This window comes from Squalius cephalus (assembly GCF_949319135.1).
Source record: "Squalius cephalus genome assembly, chromosome: 6".
NCBI lineage: Eukaryota > Metazoa > Chordata > Actinopteri > Cypriniformes > Leuciscidae > Squalius > Squalius cephalus.
In genome coordinates, this window is record NC_137127.1 from 34190099 (window position 1) to 34216100 (window position 26002).

At 38.1% G+C, this 26002-nt stretch overlaps 1 protein-coding gene and 1 long non-coding RNA gene across 5 annotated transcripts in view; one reads left to right on the forward strand and one right to left on the reverse strand.

The window, feature by feature from the left end:
- Positions 1 to 26002, reverse strand: part of mthfsd (methenyltetrahydrofolate synthetase domain containing) — a 142322-nt gene that overhangs the window by 70653 nt on the left and 45667 nt on the right. The gene's annotated exons all lie outside the window — the stretch shown is intronic.
- On the forward strand, positions 7571 to 13590 carry LOC307160022. The gene is made up of 2 exons (XR_013821489.1): positions 7571 to 8143; positions 11054 to 13590. It is a non-coding gene; the product is annotated as an uncharacterized lncRNA (long non-coding RNA).

Genomic DNA, 26002 nt, shown 5'->3' on the forward strand with positions numbered 1-26002 from the left:
TAAGCCTACTGTGTTTGTGGATATCTGGTCAAACGTAGATATGTATGGTAACCATAATGTTTTATATTTGAGCGCGATCGCGTTTGAATGTATCAGATTTTGCAGCGCGATCGCGTTTGAATGTATCAGATTTTGCAGTGCGATCGCGTTTGAATGTATCATTTGAACATTTGAAAAGCAAAACGCACCAAACGGCTTCATGTTTTTACTATTATCTCATTTTATATCATCATAACGAATGGAAACATTTGAAGTAACATGATAATCAATATATTTTTCTCTAGCTTGGTTGTTACTGAAATATTTTGGAAGATTTATACTGCTATCTATTGTTATTATTATTTTACCCAGCACTGCGCATAGCTTATGCCTACAAGGCACAACAAACCTTGTGTTCATTATATTATATATTGTTGGAAACATTTGTGTGTGTGTGTGTGTGTGTGTGTATTTTGTGAACTTTAAAAAGCAATTTTAACCAGAAAAATCTAATATTTATTTCCAAAATCGTGCAGGCCTTTCTCTTGATATCAGTATGTTCACTTTTTTTCAGGGCCCAGATGCCACTGAGTCCTGCCGACTTCAACATTCACATGAGTCTCTGGAACATGAACATGGTAAAGTGAAAATCAAACACCTTGGAAATTAAAGGTATGTACAATGTTTTTAGGAATGGCACAAAGGTCTGTCTTTGAAGTGTTTTTTTTTTTGGCATTTGTTGTGTATCTTTGGGTTATGTTGTGTTGTAAATAAATCCAAACAATTTAAAAGCCATTCTTTTTTAAATCTCCTCATTTACAGTATTGTGCAAGGTTGCTCAGAATGACAGGGCTATTAGGAGCTATATTAGGATAGCTCCTAATAGGGCCGTTGGGAGGTTCTTTGTCTTTCTCAGGTGAGAAAAGCATACATATTAATGAGGTGATCACACCTCCCGCATAAGGCTTTCTAACACAAAACACGTCGTAAAATTTTTAAATCAATATATTGTCTTCTCTGAATGAGCAGTCAGGGTGATTTTCACATTGTTTTGGAGCAAATATTCTAGGCTACGTGATACAATTTTCAAAAGTCTTGTGAAGAAATAATCAGTATGGGTTTCATGGCCTTATTTCAGTGAGAATTTTTTTTTGTATTTTCACAAACCACGCATAAATGTCATTATCTCAAAACTACAAACTTTTACATACATGCTGTTGATATATTGTTGTAGCAGAGTTTGTGCTGAATACAGTTTAATTAGACTTTAGCCATGAAAATGTCACAAGTAACAGAAATAACCAGAAATGTCAGAGCATGTCAGAACACCTCCAGGGCCCAGAAAACAGCTCAGACCTCAGAGGGTTAATGACTCACACTTTGATGTACATCACCTTCCTTCTCTTAGAATGCAATGTGGGTTTGTTATATCTATCTGAGCATTAATGAATTGAAAAGAGGTAAGGCAGATGTCTAACCACACTTGAGATAGCGTCATAAATCCTCCCCACAGAGGAAACTCCCCTCAGAAATTCCCCCTTTCTGATTGGTTGAGCCAGCCCTGCAAGGTGTGACTTTTGTCAAGCTTTAAAAAGGCTCTTCGCTATCCCTTCCCTCTCTTAGCTCTTCTCTCTGGCCTCAACTGCTGCTTCTTCATGTTGATAGTGGGTTGTAATTGATTGTAATATTAATTTAGCTACCTCAAGTTAATCTAATTAACTGACCCAAATATGAATAATTAATCATAATTGGTAATTATGAGTTATTATTAATATTTCCCCTTTGAGCTAATTTGTTACAAAACATAAATAATAATCCTAAATAGATAGCAGAAATGATCATGCAAATCAGATCTTAGAATCTCATGAACAAAAGTGCAGCTTTGAATTTGACTACAGTGCGTCTCATCCTTATGGTCTGCACAAGATTTTCCAGTTCTTGCTTTTCTCTGATGTACTTGATAACTCTGAGAATAAGCCACTTAATTGTGACTGCATGTTGTCTGCCATCAATCCCCCCCAAATCTCTAATCTTCGCTGTAACGCACTCCATATTTGCCACTTCGGTGACAGGACCCAATTCCTTCTCATGTAGAAAAAAAGAATGCTCAGTACCAAATCCAATGTGTGTGGATAATTCCGATGTAGCGGACACTGCAAATGAGCAGGACTAACGCTAGGAAAATATACATTATTCTCTGGAAAAAGTTCTCAAAATTCTCTGCTTAAACTTTTTCAGATGCAGTTCAATCATTGATTTCGGTCTTGACAGATTTTAACAGGGGCAAAAGTTATCTGAACTCTCAATTAAAGAACAAAGTGAACAGTGTTTAACAGAAAAGGCATGATCTTCAACAAAATTAGCATTTGACCAGAAAAGTACTGACACTGATAGAACAGGGTTTGTCCCTTATGTCTATTCGTGAAAAAGGTCTGCAAGGCTGCAAGGCTGAATTGAACATGTCCAACTCCATCTGTCCGGAAAGAACAATGTTTTTCTTTTTTTTTTCTTTTTTTTTTTTAACACATTTAATTTCCATGGGTTCAATACCCTCAAGTTAGCTTTGCATGCTAACTGGTTAGAATTAGGGATGCACCGATACCACTTTTTCCAGAACGAGTCCGATACGATATTTTAATTTTTGGTACTTGAAACTCCCATTGAAGAAATCAGGACAGAAGTGGTCGAAAGTGGACAAAAGAGACAGATTAAAACACCAGGTGTAAATGGGAATGTGTCTCCCTTGTCTACTTGTGATTAGGGCTGCACGATTAATCGCAATTAACATGAAATCGCACTTAAACCGATTTGGCTTATTGCGATTATTTTTTATGCGTAGCTTTGTCAGAGACATACGCCTCTGATCAGTAGTAAATGCTGCTCCATCTGAAAGCACTGCAAGTTTGAGTCGCTTATGTGCGACTTCCGTCGCTGTTAAAGGAGAACTCCGGTCAATTTTAACATTGAGCTCATTTTTTTTGTAAATTTGGAGAGCTGTCAGTACAGAGAACAACGACAAAAATCGGTGTTGCCTACACCGTGTTATCCTCTTTTTAAAATTTGCACCCTGTTGACTTCAATGGGGCAAGTTTTAAACCTGCTTTTAGCCTCTTAACATCCTTGATGTGTCATTACAAGTGCCCAGCCATGTGAGTGATTCCTTCAGAGTCAACACGCGGTGAATCTGACTGCAGTAGATGTGCAAGATATGAATAAAAATGATGTTATTTCAGCCAGCGCACATACCTGTATTTTCTTCCTGTTTTCGGTTGAAGTCCACAGTAGTCGATTGTCGAGTTCGGGCGCATGATCGTACGTACTAAACCTATGCGCGTGAACTCGACAATCGACTACTGTGGACTTCAACCGAAAACAGGATGTAAGGATGTACTCTTAGCAGGCCGTCTGCATCTATGAACGGGTCTAAGGCTTTAAGCTGACTTTTTCTCGAGAGCTTATCCCTGGTTCCCAAGCTCTTATATTCTTGGTCATATGTCTCCTGTTTTTCAGCACATACGAGTTCTTCAACTGTTGGAGCATTTGAACAGTAATGCCAGCCCTTGCAACTTGATGTTTCTGTTGTTGAGCCTTTATGAAACTGACAAGATATATGAAGAAGACGTGCAATAGCTTGAGTGATGGACTTCCAAGTGGAAAATCTGGAAAGCGTTGTGCTCCAAGACTCTTACCCATCATTGTGGTCTTCAATGTGGAGACTTGAGGACGTACTTCTGCATCTGAAGGAGGATTCACAAGCTCATGTGTTTTATCTTCAGGTAGAATCTGAGGGTTGTTTATCAGAAACTTTGGTCCCTGAAGCCAACTGGTGTCTTGGAGATGAGCAGCAGTGACAGACCTTGTTGCTATGTCTGCTGGGTTTACATCTGTGCGCACATACTTCCACTGATTTGGATGTGAAGACTTGCGAATTCGGAGGACTCGATTGCTGACATACACATAGAAGCGTCGCGTCTCATTATATATGTAGCCCAGCACAACCTTACTATCTGTAAAGTAAGTAGTGTCATCCAAGGGTATGTCAATTTCTGAAGTGATGAACTCTGCCAGTTCTACTGGAACCGCAGCACACAACTTGAGACGGGGCACTGTTTGCTCAGGGCTGAGTTTTGCTTTACCCATGTTGAAGCCGACATGGTTGATTCCACATGAATCTGTCAATCTAAGGTAGGCCACTGCAGCTATTGCTTTTGTTGATGGATCACAGAAGACAAATAACTCCTTTCGTGTAGCTGTAGAAGGTGATATGTTTGTGTAGCATCTTGGAATGTGGAGTTTACTTAATTCCTTAAGTGAAAGTCGCCACATGTCCCATTTTTCCTCCATTTCTTTGGGAAGAGGGGAGTCCCAGTCATGATTCTGTTTATTAAGTTCTCTCATGATTGATTTTCCCTGAATTGTAACTGGAGCAACAAAGCCAAGGGGGTCAAAGATGCTATTAATGGTGGATAAGACACATCGACGAGTAAAGGATTTTGCTTCAGTAGCTATCTCGAAAGTAAAGGTGTCAGACTTCAGACTCCAACTCAGTCCCAGACTGCGCTGCGTAGGAAGCATGTCAGATCCAAGATCCAAGTCTTTGAGACCACTGGCATGATCCTCAGGTGGGAAGGCCTTTAGAACCTCTTTGTTGTTTGAAGCGATCTTGTGAAGCCGTAAGTTGGAACCAGCAAGAGTCCTCTGTGTGTTTTTGAGCAGGTCCACTGCCGCCTTAACTGTACGAAGAGACTTCAGACAATCGTCAACATAGAAGTCACGGTTCACAAAGTTCTTCACCTCAGGATTGCCATCTTTGACCGACTGCCGGAGACAGTAGATGGCTACAGCAGGAGATGGACTGTTGCCAAAAACATGGACCCGTATGCGGTACTCAATGATGTTTTCAGATGGGTCATTATTTCAGAACCACAGGAACCTTATGAAATTGCGGTCTTCCTCTCTCACTAAGAAACAGTAGAACATTTGTTCAATGTCCGCTGTTATGGTCACAGCTTCCTTGCGAAATCGCATTAGCACCCCAAGAAGGGTGTTGTTCAGGTCTGGTCCAGATAAAAGAACATCATTCAGCGCGACATCCTCATGACGGGCACTGGAATCAAAGACGACTCTTATTTTCCCAGGTTTTTTAGGGTGATATATCCCAAAGAGAGGCAAATACCAGCACTCTTCTCCTTCCATGAGAGGGGGAGCTTCTTCAGCATGGTTGTTACTAAAAACTTTGCCCATAAAAGTAAAGAAGTGCTGTTTCATCTCTGGATTTCTCTCTAGATTACGTCTCAGGGCTGACAACCTTTTCATGGCTTGACATCTGTTGTTAGGGAGTCTGCACCTTGGAGCTTTGAAAGGCAATGGCGCTACCCAGCTGCTTCTTTCGTCTTTTTCCAGCTCTTGCTCCATAATGTGAAGGAATGACAGGTCATTGATAGATGGGGCCACTTTGTTGTCATCACAGGTTACCTTAAACACTTCTTGACCAAACTGATCACCCTTGTGATAGGAAACAAGTTTCTCTACAGAACACATCCCATTGTAATTTCTCCAATCACTACTGTTTCTCTCTTTCACATGAAAAACATTTGGACATGGATCAAAGATGGATGGGCGTTGTTCTTTTGTGTTAGTGAAGAATGTACTCACAGTGGTAGACTTGTGAATGCCGTTCAGACAAACATTGCCAACTATCACCCATCCCAGGTCAAGCTTCTGTGCATAAGGAGCATCATGAGGACCATTTACCTGTCTGAGAACCTTATGGACTCTGATAATGTCACGACCCAGAAGAATCATGATAGGAACATCTTGTTCTAACTCTGGTATGAATGGAGCTATAGGTTTCAAGTGAGAGTGATAGAGAGTAGGGATCGACCGATATGGATTTTTTAGTGCCGATGCCGATACCGATTTTTTTTTCATCAGCCTTAGCCGATGACCGATACGGGCTGCCGATTTTCTTGGGCCGATATTTGGAGCCGATACTGCTTTTGCTCACTCAATTTACATCATAAAAATGACACAATGATGATAACAAATGTTACAAGTCTCAATTTAAAAAAGGAACATTTATTGAACTTAAAAAAAACAATATTTGACAAATATTAAAAACATGTGAGGTAGAACAAGTAAAAAAAAAAGTTCTGTGCTGAAAATACTGAAAACAAATATTTAAGCATAATTCAAATTCTGAAAATAAATTCTGAAAATAAATATTTAAGCATAAATAAAATAATTACACTATTGCACACAGTAGCAACAAGCAAGCAGCATAATAAACGTCTGTCGTTGCTATGCAACCATTAGCGCAACAACCAGCTGCGCTCTCCATGATGACGAGGAAGTAAGGATTAATTTATTTCTAGCCCTTTACGACTACATATATTTATGGAGATGAGAAATAAAAACCCGCCCTGTCCAGCTATGATCAGCTGTGCGGCCAAGCTTTCGATGTTGTCATGGAAAGGTCAGTTGTTTTTTGTCACATGACCTGCGTGCGCTTGCGGTATTCTGAAAAGTTTAGATGTTTTCATCTCACCACGGCATAGGAGCGCCTGGACAAACGAGCGCGCTGCATCGCATGCGTGTCACAACCGCGTCGCTTCTTTTATGAACACACGTCCAAACCTTAGCCAGGTGGTCGCTGAATAAAACTCCCACAAATATCACGGAATCACAGAACAACGTCAGCATTATTTAATCCTATGACCAATGTTCGTAACAGCTGCCGTATGCATATGGATATCCTCAAAACTTAGCTATTTGCAGCTCCCTAAATACAATGACAAGCAGTTTTATAGATTCGGCATTCGCGTTTTCCATTTGGACCCACAAACTTGCTTAGTTGCACGCACATATAGAGCAACGTGTTTCCACTTTCAAAGTGTATGGCAATATTTCAGCTAAGACAAACAGTTAAAAGATGCTTTGAAAGTTTAAAACTTGCCGTTGTCTTGAAGAGGCTTCCAGCACAGTGTGGGAGGGGCAGTGCATGGGCTGCACGTGAACTGCAGCGTCTCCAGCAACAGAGCTGCCTGCAGACGCCTGTCTGTAAATAATGCCGGGAAAAAACTATCGGCGAACGCAGCAGCCGCGTATCGGCCGATGCGATACACGTCAAACCCGCAAATATCGGCCCGATATATCGGTCGATCACTAATAGAGAGCAGCACTGGGTGTGGGAATCTCTGCCCTATTGTCCGGAATGTTGTTACACTTGTGAATGAATTTTAATTGATCAACGTTAATTAATCAACTAACATTTGTTTTTCTTGCAGGAACAACATTCATATGCTTTTAATGTGTCCAAACTCTTTGGGGAAAAACTTGTGACTTGTGACAGTATGTGTCTATGTATATTAATAACAAAAAGGAGAAGTGAAACTAGACAGTCTGTTAGAACAAATTAAGTCATCATTAAAACCTTGTGATAAGTAATCACAAGATCAGAGTTTGCTTTACCTAGTAACAGAGGGGTTTGCATATGAAGAACCAATCAAATAGTGGGGAAATTATGTAATGCAGTATGAAATTTAAGTCATACCTCTTTACTATAAAAACTGTTGTATATGTGTTTTTCGGTGGGATTCTCAATGGAATTTGTCTGAGATCCTCCGGCCTTGTTTCTTGGGAGAGATTCCCTGAGAACTGCTCGGGAAGATCTCCTGGCCGTGATTAAAGCATTTAAAGGACATTTGCAGGTCTGTTTGTCAATTTATTCCTGCGCAGGAAGCTAGTTTAGGTAGGAAGCTAGTTTAGAAAACTAATTAGTTAGAGGAACAAGTTAGACTAGGTAAGATATCCAAGTGAGGACGACGTCAGGAACGAGACCCAAAAGATAGAGCCAGATAGTCAGTTACAGGTGATCTATAAAGTGGGGACGTCAGGAACGAGACCCAAAAGATAGAGCCAGGTAGTCCGGTGATCTATAAAGTGGGGACGTTTAGGACGAGACCCAAAAGATAGAGCCAGGTAATAGGTTTAGGGAAAAATATCCACGACATTTTGGCGGGCCAGATCCAGGAGTCCTCGGAATTCTCCCTCTGTCGGATGGACAGGGAGCGAGGAACCACGTTGTCTTCACTCTGCAGACTGCAGAACCCTATTCGACAGAGGGGACCATTCCAGTCGGGCTAAAAGGACCTAAAGTATTAAGGTAGGACAAACAGACTTGACATTTTTCCTTTAAAATGTTTCTAAATTAATTAAAAGGTTTAATTAAAAATTGGCTTTTCTGTTAAGTAAAATTTTGAAGAAAACTGGTAATCACATCTAAAAGATTTAAGTGATTAAAAAAGAAATGTTTTACCTTGTCTATTAAGGGCAATGAATGATTATGGTTAAATTCAACCAAATTAGTATATGTTGAGTATTTTATTTGTTGTTGTTTTTGAGAGTGCGCCTAGAAAGCTGTTGATGAAACTTTGTTCTGCAAATAGCAACTTGTCATGCTGGAAACCAGATCCAGGAGGGGAAAATACCCTGAGATGCTGTAGTAATGAAACTTGCTTTTTGTTTGAAATTTTGTTTGAAAAAGATTTTGATTTTGATTGAATTAAAGAAAGGTTAATAAAGAAAGATAAAGATAAAGAAAGAAATGTGGAAACAAGATAAATAGAATATTGTTATCCTGAGATTTATGAATTTTTACATTTTGAAATCAATTAAAAAAAATGAAGAAATTGTTAAAATTATAAGTCAAAATAATAGGAATATGCATTCTGTGATAATTAGGAAATTTTGAGTAATGAAGGAACTTTTATGAGTTAGACTTAGATTTATTAAAGTAGATAAGATATATAAAACCAAGCATAGGGGCTCTTAAAGTGAGTGAATAAATAATAAGATATTAAATGCACGTGTTTAAATATTATACTTTCTATATGAAGGTGCCAAGAATTTGTATCCCGTTATCCCTTGTGGGAGACAGTGTGAAAAAACTGATCCATTGTGGAGATCCTGAGAGTCAATGGTTTATGTTTAACTAAGATAATTTTTGTGCATTGTGCATAGTATGAGAATGAGATTGGGTGACCAACTTTAAATATAAATTGTGATTTGAACAAGCACATAACAGACATCTTACAGTCATTTTATTTTGGTTTCTGGTAAAAGAGAAAAGAAAGAATTCTTTTTATTTACATTATACACTGTATTATAGTTAGAGGAGTTTTCCTGTTTTTTCCTGCGTCTTTGCAAAGAAGAAGTGCTTGCTTTTTTCCGCAATGAAGGACTAAGCTTTTTAATAAATTGAAGAATTGCTGTGTTGTAAACCAGAAGAGACTTTTGGAAGTTAAGCTGTTTAATTTTATTTTTGCGGTTCTCTGAGTGTTCAAGAATTTCAGACAGCTGCCTTGAAAAGTGGGATGACTGCAGAAAAATAAAAGAGGAAGTGGGGCCTGCAGCCGCCCTCCTGAAAGAGGAAGTTGAGACTTCTGAGAGGGGTCAGCATGGGGAGAATGAGACAGTGCAAAGGTGACAGTTCACTTGAGACTTTTCCTAAAGACAATTTTGCCATGCATTATGAAATTTTGTGGCAGGAGATGCAAAAGTCAGACCGATGAGAGAGCCATCACAGCCTGACGATCCAATGTATCAGCCTGAAGTTCAACTGAATGACAATCCACACAGAAAGACAATCAGCCTTGTGGGCTAGGTGCTGCATTTCCAATGATCACTACAGAGACCGTTTCAAATTTAGTTATTATTAACTTGATTGTTTTTGACTATCCACTGGTTTCAGCAATTCTTCATAATTCTTCATATTCTTCTCTGTTTAAACTAACTCTTTGAATCTGCTTTCAGTAGGTACCAGCCAGTAACAGCCCTTCTGCAGGAAGTTCAATAGCGGAAGTTAACACTCAGTTAAAACTGAGACTGGAAATGGCAGTGAGAGTTATGTAAAAGCATTAATAGGTTATTGATAATGTAGAATTCTATGGAAAAGAAAAATACAATATAGGCCACAAGGCGTCTAAAGAGAAATTATGACTAGAAAAGTAAAAATATTGGTCACTCCATTTCATTTAAAGGTAATTTTCTAGATTCAATAGAAACAATGTTTTCTAATTCTAAACTTTTGAAATCACATGCTGTCATCATCAGGGGTACGAGATAGAAATGTTATTTTCTTTTTGTCCATGGATCAAAGATTGTGTGAAGATTTCCAAATCTTCTTTTAAATAGCTTATGAGCAACAACAAAAAGCTGAAAAAAAAAAAATTAGAAATTGTGCAAAGAATGACAAATTGCATTTGAGAAATTAAAAATGGATTCTCTCAACTGCAATTGTAGATCTATATGATTATTATTAAAAGTGTTTAATCTATTTGATTTTTGAAAAGCTAGGTTTACGTCCACTGTGTAAACCCAATCACATGGCGACTGCATCGGACAATTGAAAGTTGATATCCTAACGTTCAGACACTGTTGCAAGGGGAATGCCACAGTGTGTCTACGTTCAGTAGTTTCTGTCGTCGGCGAACTTTGTTACCGTTCAGATTTAGTGGTATTCCACTCCTAATATATGTTCCCCATTCAGTTCATAAACTGCTATGGCAGACAAGAATGTATGAATCTCTGGCCAGAGAGGGGTGTGTGTGAGTGTGTGAAAGATGGTGTTCTGAGGAACACAAAGACAAATAAATTATGTCAATCAAAACAGCTGTATCTAAATGTATAAAATACGATACACAGGTTAAAATATGCCCAACAAAACAACGACCATGGATGATTTTGACTAACTATCCTGGTCTGGGTTTATTGTTATGGCAGAAATAAACAATGCCACACCTGCGCAGCGTATAACTTTGGGAAGACAGAGAGCAAGCAAGCTTGCCCTGTCCACCCCATATTTAACTTTTTACTTTTTACAGGATGTCATGATGGATCTCATCGAACAGAACTGATTCTGTTCCAAATGTATGAAATATTGTTTTGTTACTGTTTAACATGAAGTTTTACAGGTCTCATCAAAAAAGGACGACCGGCCAGACAAGCAGATGAGTCTGGCGACATGATAAATTATGTTGTAATTAACAAAAATACTTAAGGTCTCCATTCACAGGTTGTTCTTGTGGTTCACTCCACAAACAAGGTCCCATCTGGGGTGCGGTGACACCTCCGTCCAAGCATCTCGACTTAAACTACACCAACCAGCCCTCAGCAACCACACACACCAACGCCAACGCCAACGCCAACGTCAACACCAACGACAACGCACGGCGTCAAGTAGAGGAAAACAGGCAGTGCTAGTAACTGGCCTCCTCTACCGACGGTGGAAAGACCTTGCGACAATTCGCAAAGAGTTATCAAGGTGAAGATGGAAAGATTCAGACGTCCATGGGGCAACGAGATGATCAACACATCTGGAGGAAGATGTGGACCAACTAATGGTTTAAGTTTAGCATGATAATTAATTTTGTGTGATGTTTATTGATGTTGTATTTTGTTCAATCGAACTGTACTGTACTGAGTATTTAGATCTCATGATTTGAACAATTACTGATGAATTTGAAAATATTTCAGGTATATGTAAATTGGAAAGAGGAAAATCTCTTATTTCTGTAGAGTATAGGGACTCTAAATGGGTACATTACTGTAAAAATAATAAATAATCTAGGGACTATTTTTGAAGAAACTTGAGGGTTTTAGAACCCTAATTCAGATATCATAGATGCTAAAAAGAATTAATAGTGGCAATAGTTGTTCTCTATTAAGAGAGGATAAGTTACTTTGCCGGACTAGGTCCGAATAGATAATTGGATAAACTTCTATAGCGATTAATTAATGACTAAATTAAATATTTTTTAGGTGTTTCCATTTACTAAAATAGCAAAAGAAAAACTTTCACAAGGAGATTGATTTTGGGAAACATATTTAATTTCTGGATTATTATTAGTTAGAGAAGTTACCAGTGTGATTATTGAAATGTTCCTTTCATGTATTGTCTAATGTCTGTATCTGATATCTGAGAGGTGACTGCGGGTCTAGTCTATCTAGGAATACAGTAACAGTGCTTGCTTATTTAGCCCGGCTTCCAGAAATGAAATATGGATTTGTTTTGTTGAGAAAGGTCTTCAACGTGTTAAAATATATATATATGTAGGGGGCACAAAGTTAAAACCAAGACCAAGAGAAATGTAACTCAAACATGTTAAATTTAAACTAAAATGAATCTAATCAGTTTAGACATTTCAGTGAAATAGAATATTTGCTCATAAAGCAAAATTCTAAAAAGCTTTCTTAATTCAGAATGAAGTTACAGATTTAATGATCTGGATCAATGGATCCATTTTGAACTATTCCGCATTGCCAACAAATAGAGGCAGGACATGTTATGTCCATCAGTTAATTCTGGGAAAAATAGGATGGTAGGAAGATAGGTAATTAAAGATTAAATGGCACATCAGCAGCTAAAGCTATTATCATGGCAAGAGCTTGAGTTAATTTTAAAAATAATGACATTGTTTTGAAACAAAATAATACAATTATTGATATTTGCGTTAAGGATAAAAATGAAAAGATTTTAGAACTTTTTGGTTAGATTTTATTACACAGATCCTTAAATAGATCTTACTAAGTAAAACAATCACCTGCTTGAATTAAAAGCTAAGAAAAATGGTTAATCAGCAGTATCAGCCTGTTAAAGGCCTAATAGATCAATGCGATTCAAAATCCAGAGAAAGATGATAATTAAACTTGACTCAAGGTCTATCAAAGTTAAAAGGCAATGTACTATGGTATGTTTAGTTTTTACTGAAAATAGAATTAGATTGATTGAAGATAGAATGTTGGGAAGAAGATAACGGAGATGGAGAAGATGGTATGTGTATGTGGAAGATGGTATGTGTATGTAGTAACGTTGTAAACAGGTGGTATTTTAATTGCAACTTAGGATGCTGATTGAAGGAATATTTGACAGGTATTATAGAGTAAAAGATGGAACATGGTAGGATTAGAGATATCAGGTGGTATTATAGTCACTGACTTATAATGGGATGATTTGGGAAAGGTAAATTAGTTTGCAGGTAAATCATGCAGGTATGGAATAATTCATTAGAGTAATTAAAAATCCAGATTCATATTTTATTTGGTTGTTGAGTATGATTACGACCAGAGAGGGGAATGTGAATGAATTTTAATTGATCAACGTTAATTAATCAACTAACATTTGTTTTTCTTGCAGGAACAACATTCATATGCTTTTAATGTGTCCAAACTCTTTGGGGAAAAACTTGTGACTTGTGACAGTATGTGTCTATGTATATTAATAACAAAAAGGAGAAGTGAAACTAGACAGTCTGTTAGAACAAATTAAGTCATCATTAAAACCTTGTGATAAGTAATCACAAGATCAGAGTTTGCTTTACCTAGTAACAGAGGGGTTTGCATATGAAGAACCAATCAAATAGTGGGGAAATTATGTAATGCAGTATGAAATTTAAGTCATACCTCTTTACTATAAAAACTGTTGTATATGTGTTTTTCGGTGGGATTCTCAATGGAATTTGTCTGAGATCCTCCGGCCTTGTTTCTTGGGAGAGATTCCCTGAGAACTGCTCGGGAAGATCTCCTGGCCGTGATTAAAGCATTTAAAGGACATTTGCAGGTCTGTTTGTCAATTTATTCCTGCGCAGGAAGCTAGTTTAGGTAGGAAGCTAGTTTAGAAAACTAATTAGTTAGAGGAACAAGTTAGACTAGGTAAGATATCCAAGTGAGGACGACGTCAGGAACGAGACCCAAAAGATAGAGCCAGATAGTCAGTTACAGGTGATCTATAAAGTGGGGACGTCAGGAACGAGACCCAAAAGATAGAGCCAGGTAGTCCGGTGATCTATAAAGTGGGGACGTTTAGGACGAGACCCAAAAGATAGAGCCAGGTAATAGGTTTAGGGAAAAATATCCACGACACACTCTAGCAAACTTGGTAGGGTGAGGATTACATTTCCATCTACAGACTCGATTTGGTAGCCAGATGCTTTACGGCCGACGGTCTCTGTCACTCCAGAACAAGTTCTAAGGGTATACGGAGAAGCTGGGCCATCTTCTTTGAAGGCATCAAAGAATTCAGAACGAGCTAATGACCTATTACTCTGCTCATCAAGGATCACATAGACTTTCAGTGCTTTCTCAGGCTGGCCTTTGGGATAGACTTTCACCAAGCTGATCTTTGAACATGACTTATTAATAAGGTCACCTCTGCAAACTTCAGTGCAATGCGCTTCCACTTCTGTCGGTGGCGTGGAAACTTCCTCCCCGCCATGCTGGGATGAGGAGGCTGCTTCTTGAGCTTTTGGAGCTTGGCCTGGGTGTAGTGCAGAAATGTGTTTCTCACTTCCACACTCAGAACATTTGGTTACAAATTTGCAGTTCTTAGCTGTGTGTGTTGTGGCTAAGCAACACTTGAAACAGATTCTCTTTTCTTTCAAAAATGCAAAACGTTCCTCCAAAGGTTTCTCATGGAAGGAACGACATTTTCTTAGTAAGTGAGGTCTTTTGTGAATGGGACAAAGTCTCTCTGCATCTTCAGTTTTCCATTCATCTTTATCTGTGTCAAAATGAACAGGGGAAGACACATTTATCTTGTTAACTGAGACTTCTCTTGATTTGCTTGGCTTCCAGCTAGCTTTGTCTGCTTTATGAAGTGAATCCGTTTGAGTAGTAAGATTGAACCCAGGGTCATTCCTTATTCTAGCTTGCTGACTTATGAAGACAACCAAGACCTCAAAGGGAGGAAATGAAACACCATACCTCTCTTTGTAACCAGATCCATGTGACAGCCACTTTTCTTGTAGATTAAATGGCAACTTCTGAACTATGGGATTGATGCCCCTAACTGTGTCCAGGTATGACAGGCCTGGAAGGTATCCATCAGCTTTAGCTGACTCTATTTCCATAAGAAGATTGCTCAATTCGTGAAGCTTTGAGTAATCTCTGCTTGAAATTCTCGGAAAATTTTCAACACGCTTGAAAAGTGCTCTTTCGATTACCTCTGGAGCACCATAACACTCTTCCAGTCTAGTCCATATTCTGTCAAGACCCTCCATTGGCTGATTAATGTGTACTGACCTCATGCGTTTAGCGTGTTCAGCTGATTCTTTTCCCAACCATTTGACTAACAAGTCTATTTCCTCACTAGGTGTCAAATTCAAACAACTTACAGCATTTTGAAAGGATCGCTGCCAGGCTCTGAAACTTTCCGGTTGATCATTGAACTGTATTAAACCCGTGTTAAGTTCACGGCAAACAAAATATCTGACAAAATCTGAAATGTCTGTCTTGTATTGTTGGAAAGATTGAGGTGTGCTATTTTGGGCAAAACGTGTGTATTTTCTGTGCTGGTTATTTTCTGCTGTGTTACCAGAAGGATGATATGTGCCTTTAGTGAATCGTGATGGTTGAGCAGAATCTTTTCTTGATTGCATATGATCAAGTTCAGCGTCGTCTGAGCAACTCTCTGCCTTTAGACGTGTAGCAGAAACAGAATTTCTTACCGATAACTCTGTGTGGGGCTGTATTGTCTCATCTGGAGAGAGTGGCTCTGCTTTTAATGCTGATTCTGTGACTGCATGTAGATTCATCTGTTCAACAGGAGCTGTTTCCAGTGGAGGATCATGTCTACTATGGACGCTGGTGTCAACAGCTGCTTCTAGAGCATCTGCTTCGGCTACGGCTGCAGCAGTTTCTCGCTCTAACACCATTTTATCCATTTTTGCCTCCAATTTGGCTTTCTCCACCTTTATTCTTTCTTCCTCATCTGCATACATTAAACGTGCCTTGGCTGCTTCAGCTTTTGCTCTGACCATTGCAGCTGCAGGATTTGTAGAGGAGCGGCCCGATCGTGAACACGATAAATGGGATCTGGTTTTGAGTGAGGATGTGGACTCCATTGCGCACACAATACTCGTTCAATCTACTAGAATCTTCACAATCTACTGCTGTAACTTTTCTTGCAGCCGCTTTTTCACTATACTGTCCTCAACATGGTTTAAACGTTTGACAGTCAGATAAACTCCCTTCCCTCACACGACTCTGAAGACAAGAAGTTCGTTTGCCCACAGGTTTAATGTTCTTGGGTACGGAGTGAAACTACAAATAAACAAATAAACATATTTCAATAATAACGTCCTGGAATTAACAATAATTACAGCATCATACCAACATCCACATTAATATAGTATTCTGAGATATGAAGCTAAAGCACAATGTGGCTAATGCAATAGCCTGATAGAAAATTATTAATAACTATCTTTACATATAACAGTTCACATTTAAATGCAAGTATTATGAACATCAATGTAAAACTATAAATACTTAAAAGCGATGCTGTTGCAAAGTTTAAGATTACCGATATATATGGCGATTAAAGAGAGCCATCTTTAGCTGCCGCATGGATCACTCACTAGTTCCTGATTCACGTGAAAACAGGAAAATTACAGAATTAAAGCAACATCAAACTTGCCACTAGGTGGAGCTCTAAACCATAAATAAAGTGAATAGGAATATTAAAGCCATGAATGACATTAAAGAATTACAGACATTAAACAATTAAATATGTTATCAAATTAAACTAAATATGAAATCTTTTGTTGAAAATATGAAAACATTGTTCCAGCACAAAAAAATAAACTGTTAAATGTCTTCATTTTTATGTGTCCACTTACAATCGAAATAAAACATTGTGCTTTTGTAAAATAAAGAAAATAAACAGGGTGTGCTTTCTGGCACTCTCAGTCACCGTGAACTTATTTTTTGGAGCACGTCTCTAAACTTAAACAAAACTCAGCGAATACTATTCACTCAAGAGGCATGAGCTATGTATCTTTATAATCATTTAAGTCTGTACTTTTAAATTATCTAATTCATAACAAAAACAAATATTCTCTGTTTATGTAATCTATATGAAAAGAGAGAGATGTCAATAGTTCTCACTTCAGCTCATTATAGCTTATCTTTTAATGTGACCCCACCCACGGAGAGCGCACGCTATTCAAACGCAAATGATCTAAGGCAATCCATGCAAACGTGTCAACGGTCACATCAACTCGATAAAACACACCAAGTTTAATCAGATTACAGTACTTTACGTCGTCTTGTGAGGCTGTGAGGAATAATCCTGGGAAAAGTGCTGGTTTAGTTTCATTTCGAGGAGCAACGGATGGATCCATCTGAGGATTGTGAATAGTAAGTTTTTTATTATTAAGTGCTTTGTTCTAATCACGATATGGAATAGGCTAGTGTATACAAAACGCAAAAAGACTGTTTAAATATGAATCCCGTGTCTGTGTGTGAATGAATGAACAGCTTTTACCAAACTATATTGCTATACTGAGATGAGTAAAAATCGACTGAAATATGTTGAATCACCAGAGGTGGCAGGGATGTTACAGTGGTTTCGTGAGGGTGTCAGGTAGGAGCTGATTGGTAGGAGCTGATACATGCTCCGCCCCGAAGGGGAACACCCCCACAGACATGGGACAAAAAAAAAAACCCCTCAGGATTTTTGTCTCTTAGGTCTATTATGAGGCTGCTGAGCACGACGAGCCGGTCCCCAGTATTTACGAGGGGGAGCGCAACTTGCCACACTCAGCTTTTGGGGGCCCCCGCGAAAAGAATAAGGTTTTCCCCATGAACGAGTTATGAGAGATAACTCCATACATCATGGAGATCCTCAAGGAGGGCAGTCTAGCTGTAATCTGGCCACTGCACGAATCACCACCTCGAGTAACCTCTCACACGCTTTATCATAACGAGAGAAGTACTCGGAGGCGGCACTCTCAAAGTCCTTCATTTTTAGAAGGCTTTTTCAATATTTAATTCCTCCGAAATAAATGTGAACAAAGAACAGTGTAGCGAATTAGCTCAAATGAGGGGAATATATAATTAATAATTAATCATACTGGTTATGATCAATTATTACCTACACATTTTAAATCGCCCAAAAAGGGAATACATACATAGCCCATATATTTGTATCTCTCTATATAGATAATTAACCACAACAAATTATAAATCAATTATGAATATACAGATAGGCTATAGATCAAATTTCAGAATAACCTACAGAATTAATTTCACATCGAATAATCCGTTCGTCCACCGAACCGAGCATACGATCTGTAACAATTCGCCCTTTAATATTCTTTTTAAACAGCTGTGTTACTATAAACGCACAAGGGGATCTTTGGAATGAAAGCAGTAATCACAGATATCACAAAGCTTCCAATGTCACATAGTCAATGCTTTCTTAAACATAAATATGCCTAAGAAAAAGGTGTAATGAAGTTGATAAAGCACATAGCAACAAACAAATATTCAGACGGCGCTGAACAACATCAACAAAAGACTCACCCAACAGTTCAATTGAATGACGCACTTAGCGCGGTATATTATAAAGGAATCCAATATCCCGTGCAACCCCACAATTCCCCCTTTTTTGTCCCAGTCCACAAAATTAAACTAAAAGTTCCAACTCAAAGAAGATTTCCAGGCTGGCTCAGGAGTGCGCTACAGTCTTTCCAACCAGGAAACAGTTAGTCCGCGAGATTAATCCTTTGTCGGAACGTAACGAAAAAACGTAATACACAAAAAAAAAAGGAAAAAAGTAGAGCGCTGATCCAGTGGTATACCACGCCAAAAAATACTAAATTGAAGATGATCTCACCAGATCCGTAGATCGTCGGACAATGTTAACCCCCACAGTTAAACAGTTTGGGTCTGAGCACGTCCTCTTACCGGAGACGCGCACACGAATAAACAGTCCAGGTGGTTGAGTGAATTTCTGTCTTTCTCTCCCCCATTAAAGCAGTCTCTTAACATATCGTATGACCAGGCTCTCAAACCATAAGGAACAAGCTTTAACTCTACATAGCTGCAGCAAACAATACTGGCGCCATCTATTCAAAACACACACACCCCCCTTGCTGATTCTCTCCACCCCCTTAAGTAAGCTTGAACGCGCCTCCCTAGGAATTGCGGTCGGCCAAGGCCTTAAAGAGACATATCACATTATTACCAAAACATACAGTGGAAACTAAATACATTACAAAGGAATACAAAGGAATACATACAAGTATCATTCATCATACAGAAACATTATATGTAACCAATGTAATATGTTCTGAGCAACCATAAACGTTACTAATGTACAAAAGAACACTTAAATTAATGTGAAGGTGTCACAGATCTTCTTATCAACTCTCAAGGAGGATTATTCTTCTTATAAACTCAAGAAAGGCTATTCTTCTGGTCATGAAGAATAACTTTCCTGTTCTATAAGATTACTAACTAGTAGGCTACTCAACAATATAAAGCTTGTAGCTTAAGATCACACATTTAAGATACTTTGTTCGGTGAGCAGCAGACCGAGACAATCAAGCGTATAATGGGTTTTAACAAATGAAATTATAAAACATACAACTACATTTAACAAAGAATTTATATATATATATATATAAACAGAATAACGAAAGTAAAGAAAGAAAGAAAGAGCAGATCACAGAATGGCAAAATATCACAAACAGTTAACCTTTGAGAGCCAGCAAAGAATCAAATCACCTTAAAGCAGGGGCAGACAACCTTAAAAGCAATTAAATCTCAATAGAAATAATACTTGCATGGATCTTTGGTGCTGAGCAAGAATGCGTGTGTGCGAGTGTCCGCCCTCGGTGTGTCCGTTAGTTTGAAGTGTTCTTTCGGTTATTCTGGAGCACGTGTCGTTCGCGGGAAGTTCAAATGGTTTACTTGTAAGCAAAGTTGCCGAAAATTCAAGACATTTCACTCGTAGATAGAAATGAATGAGCCCTAGACTAAAACAAGCCAAGAAGCCGGAGATAAGACTAAGACAAAAAGCTAAGAAAACAAAGGTGAGACACAAAATAAAACTTGGAGTGACAAAACAAACTTGGAGAGAGAGGACTTGAAGAGAAGAGAGATGATGAGCCACCTTCATCGTCCTTTAAGGGCATCTTAGTCCAAACCTTTTTTGGATGAACCAACCAATAAAACTCAAACTTTGAACGGGAGAGTCTCTCTTTGTCTCCTCTTGACAGCCTAATTTGCATGGTTTATGATGGTGTTAGAATTCGTCATTTCTACTCCAAAGGATGGTAAACATAGTATAATACATTTTATTGTAACCTACTATATATATTTAGCTTAGGCAAACCGAGAGGTTTAATTCGGTACCAAGATAGATATTTCTGGAAGATAGAACAGTAGAGATACATTCTTATTCTTGAATATAAGTTCAGCTACACAACTAGAAAGTCATAACTAGGCTAATATTAGGTGGGAAACATACATACAGGAATATATCATATACCTTTTGGAATTACTTATATTCTGAGTTAAATGCAAAGAATGTTTGTGTATGTGTATTGTGGCATCTCGGAGAGGTCTCTCCATGCCACCTGGCCTTCTTGCTTAGCTTAACGATCTGTTTGAAGCTCACGAAGGAGCTTGGAGGTGTTTCTGTTTAATTTCTACCATGACACTAATGTGTCAATGGAGCAATTTGATCCAGACTCATTGGCGCTAAGACGGTGATTTATATGAAGGAGTCCAATAGGTTAAAAGCTTTCTGAAACTTAGAATGAATAAGTCATCGTGATTTCGTCCGGATGCTACAATAGCCAGACAATATAGGCTATTACTACAAGCATCTGATTTCTCATATTATCATTTAATTTCTCAGCAATAAATACAGCCAAATATCAATCAGACAAGCAAACACGGCCTGGATGACAGCTATGGTGTGTATAGCGCAGTACCAGCCTGACCCGCTGCTGAAAATTTATCTGATAATGCGATCCCAGTGGAGAGATAGCCCGCGAGCGCCTCTCCGATCTGAGGCAGCATCATATAATCGCATGCCTTCGCACCCGCGATAGTCGAATGGGACGACGTTGAGGGCACAAAGACACATGATGTGTGTGTGTGATATGTGAGATATATATATATATATATATATATATATATATATATATATATATATATATATATATATATATATATATATATACAGTGAGGAAAATAAGTATTTGAACACCCTGCTATTTTGCAAGTTCTCCCACTTGGAAATCATGGAGGGGTCTGAAATTGTCATCGTAGGTGCATGTCCACTGTGAGAGACATAATCTAAAAAAAAAAAATCCAGAAATCACAATATATGATTTTTTTAACTATTTATTTGTATGATACAGCTGCAAATAAGTATTTGAACACCTGTCTATCAGCTAGAATTCTGACCCTCAAAGACCTGTTAGTCTGCCTTTAAAAGGTCCACCTCCACTCCATTTATTATCCTAAATTAGATGCACCTGTTTGAGGTCGTTAGCTGCATAAAGACACCTGTCCACCCCATACAATCAGTAAGAATCCAACTACTAACATGGCCAAGACCAAAGAGTTGTCCAAAGACACTAGAGACAAAATTGTACACCTCCACAAGGCTGGAAAGGGCTACGGGGAAATTGCCAAGCAGCTTGGTGAAAAAAGGTCCACTGTTGGAGCAATCATTAGAAAATGGAAGCAGCTAAACATGACTGTCAATCTCCCTCGGACTGGGGCTCCATGCAAGATCTCACCTTGTGGGGTCTCAATGATCCTAAGAAAGGTGAGAAATCAGCCAAGAACTACACGGGAGGAGCTGGTCAATGACCTGAAAAGAGCTGGGACCACCGTTTCCAAGGTTACTGTTGGTAATACACTAAGACGTCATGGTTTGAAATCATGCATGGCACGGAAGGTTCCCCTGCTTAAACCAGCACATGTCAAGGCCCGTCTTAAGTTTGCCAATGACCATTTGGATGATCCAGAGGAGTCATGGGAGAAAGCCATGTGGTCAGATGAGACCAAAATAGAACTTTTTGGTCATAATTCCACTAAACGTGTTTGGAGGAAGAAGAATGATGAGTACCATCCCAAGAATACCATCCCTACTGTGAAGCATGGGGGTGGTAGCATCATGCTTTGGGGGTGTTTTTCTGCACATGGGACAGGGCGACTACACTGTATTAAGGAGAGGATGACCGGGGCCATGTATTGCGAGATTTTGGGGAACAACCTCCTTCCCTCAGTTAGAGCATTGAAGATGGGTCGAGGCTGGGTCTTCCAACATGACAATGACCCGAAGCACACAGCCAGGATAACCAAGGAGTGGCTCTGTAAGAAGCATATCAAGGTTCTGGCGTGGCCTAGCCAGTCTCCAGACCTAAACCCAATAGAGAATCTTTGGAGGGAGCTCAAACTCCGTGTTTCTCAGCGACAGCCCAGAAACCTGACTGATCTAGAGAAGATCTGTGTGGAGGAGTGGGCCAAAATCCCTCCTGCAGTGTGTGCAAACCTGGTGAAAAACTACAGGAAACGTTTGACCTCTGTAATTGCAAACAAAGGCTACTGTACCAAATATTAACATTGAATTTCTCAGATGTTCAAATACTTATTTGCAGCTGTATCATACAAATAAATAGTTAAAAAATCATACATTGTGATTTCTGGATTTTTTTTTTTAGATAATGTCTCTCACAGTGGACATGCACCTACGATGACAATTTCAGACCCCTCCATGATTTCTAAGTGGGAGAACTTGCAAAATAGCAGGGTGTTCAAATACTTATTTTCCTCACTCTATATATATATAGGAGTAAAAACACAGCCTAATGTTTGGTGTGTTTTGCTTTTCAAATGCACAGTGCACCAGCAACAAATTTTCAAATGCACCAGCAACTTCGCACAGCCATTGAAAAGGTGTGGACCAACATTCCACAGGCCAATACAGTAAAACTGCACATTTTAGAGTGGCCTTTTATTGTGGCCAGCCTAAGGCACACCTGCGCAATAATCATGCTATCTAATCAGCATCTTGATATGCCACACCTGTGAGGTGGATGGATTATCTCGGCAAAGAAGTAGTGCTCACTAACACAGCTTTAGACAGATTTGTGAACAATATTTGAGAGAAATAGGCTTTTGTGTACATATAAAAAGTCTTAGATCTTTGAGTTCAGCTCATGAAAAATGGGAGAAAAAACAAGTGTTGCGTTTATAATTTTGTTCAGTGTATTTAGCTTTGAAAGGTTGTCTACCTGTCTATATTTCATATTTCAACATGTTTCCATCGATTTCATATATTTTAGTCTGGCAATAGTTCAACTAGTACAATGTGAAGTTTATGCAACAATAACACACTACCTAGTATAAGTGAGAATACATTTCTTACCTTAAAATCTTCTGGAGTAGGCCTAAATCCAAAGTAAACTCACAGCGTGTCTTCCAAACTTGATGAAAAGCAGAGGAAAGATCAAGTTTGATGGTTTATTTTGAGGTGACGTTTTCACAGGGATGATTAGCATATGAATTACTTGTGTGCTCATTGCTGTAGTCACATTACGGATATCGAGCAGACGCTTAAGAAACTGTACCTCTCGTTGGTTTCATACGGATGACAAACAGAGAATATTTGTGTTTAATATGAATTACTTCATTTAAAAAATAGACCCTTCAAGCTTTCTAAAGACATTTGTTGACTCATGTCTGTTTGGCAAGTATTTGTTGAGTCACAGTTTTTCTGTTGCGTTTCAGTATGGATTTCACTGAGACACGGCAGAACGCGCATCATGTTTATATTCTTTATTTTACGAAAAGCACAACATTTTGTTTTATTGTGAGTGTACACAAATAAAAGTAGTTTCAAATGATGTATAACACTTACAACAAAGTTATTTGAGTCTCTTTCGCACTGATAAGGAAAAAAAAGCGACCACCGACCCCTGGGGGTAAACACCAGGTGAAAACAGGGCCTTGGTTTTAAACCAAATGTCTGCTGAGTGAGCGATCAGCAATCAAGAGCCTCAAGAGCATGCAACAGAAGTGTGCGCTCTCTCTCCCTCTGTCAGTTAACTAAAGTTAACTGTCAGTTAACGTTAGAAATATGTGCCGTATTTTACCTTCTTTGCTATTGACATCTGAATGAACTACAAATTTTCCGGCGATGTCTGTGAATAAGGGATGCACTCGATAAGCTTGTGCATATGTGCCGCTGCACGCTCAATCCACTCAGTGTGTTTCACTTATCAGCTTGCACACATCAGCTATATACTGTAGGTGTGAATATTTATTTTGTTTAAGATTCCCATTTATTATTTATTTATAATTATTTATCCTATTTATTCTTTCGATACATATACTTCATTGACATCCTTCACTGATATACCCATTCTGCTCTATGTTTGATGGTAATGTGGTTCAACTGACTGCTGAACCACAGGCCCCAAACCTTTCAGGTTGTGGGTTCAACTCCCATGTGGCACATGCCCAGACCGCAAGAGGTACTGTGGCCAGAATTGGTGCAAAACATTCTTTATGAATAATCTAATATGAATTGATCAAATATGACATGCGGTGCATTTATATACAAAATCTTCTATTTTAAATTCCTCCTTACATCATCTACTGAACCTCGACAGCTAAGTGAAAGCCTGTCATCCGAGTGGCACACAGCGATAAGCAGCAAGCATGCGCTCTAAAGAATGTAGGTTCTGTTTTAAATATAAGGTGTTTTTATATTTATTTATTTTTATAACTAAAACGGTTTAAATTAATTTTTGTAACATATACGTTAATACTCATTGAGTTATATATTTTGTTTATAATCATTTAATTTAAAATATGATAAGTTCCTTTTATAGACCCAGTGTGTGTGTGTGTGTGTGTGTTCAGGTATTCCCTAACGTTGTGTGGACAAAATGTGGTCGAAAGGATAGTAATACCACAAATTTTTTGCCCTGAGCAAAAATGTCCCATGAGCAAAACAGCTTATAAATTATATTTATTTATATTTTTTTAAAATGTTATTCACATTGATTTTAATAGACAACAGCCTGATTAACTTTCTAACTTATGGAGAAACATCTACTACAAAACTTCCAACAACTTATTTTTATAACTAAAACGGTTTAAATTGTTTTAATAAATGTTGACTCGCTAGTAAATAGCAAAAAAATAATTAAAAAATTAAAAATCAAAAATGTAAATATTTAATGTTTTATCTCTGTTTATTGATCAATTTATGTCTATTACATGCTCTGTCATGTAATTTTAGGTAAGCTTACAGTTCATTTAATCCAATACTGAAAAGTATAAAACTTTACTATATTTCTAAACTATTTATCTGAAGATAAATCAAACCGTATTGAGCCATTTACTCATCACTATTAACTTATTAAATAATAAACTATTAATAGAATAATATCAAAGAGATTTTATATTTCTACTTATTGCATTTTTGTAAATGCAATGGTCATGTTATGGCCATTGCTGTGTAAGGAGCTCTTTTCCTGCTCTCTGAAAAATGTAGGTGCTTTTTATATATTAATTTAGCTAAAACTATTGTAATTGGTTCAGTAAATTTAAGTAAGATGTTTATTTTTACATTATATTTTTTATTTATAATAATTTCATATATTTTATATTTTTCTCAACCATATGAACTGTTATAACTAATTAAATAAACTATTAAATAATATAATAAGATCAAAGAGAGGGAAGGAAGATTTAGCTTTTCATTAGAATCAATGAACCTGGTGTATATAAAATTTAGCTTCCTGACCATGTGTTTTGACGCCTGACTGTTTCCTGAAGACACAGGAATAAACATCTTAATCTATTGATCTTACAGTGAATAAGTCACTGACACATTGGTCAGTGTTGAGGTATCAAATTGGGTTCTCAACATTTTGTGTTCTCCCAGACAGGATGGGAGACAGTTGTCTGGGGATGTTTACATTTGATCACTCAATAATAAAACTTGAGAAGTGGCCATCCTGCCTTTTAATTGTTTGATAAGTTTAGCAACACATGGCAAACCAAATACACAACACCACACAGAGAGGAAAGGGACGGTGCCCCTGCTAAGATGGAAACAATCCTCATTTTCAATTTAGCAAATGGACTGCATGCATCTCAATTCAACTCTGGTAACATATGGTAACATATGGTATCATAAATGCACTCA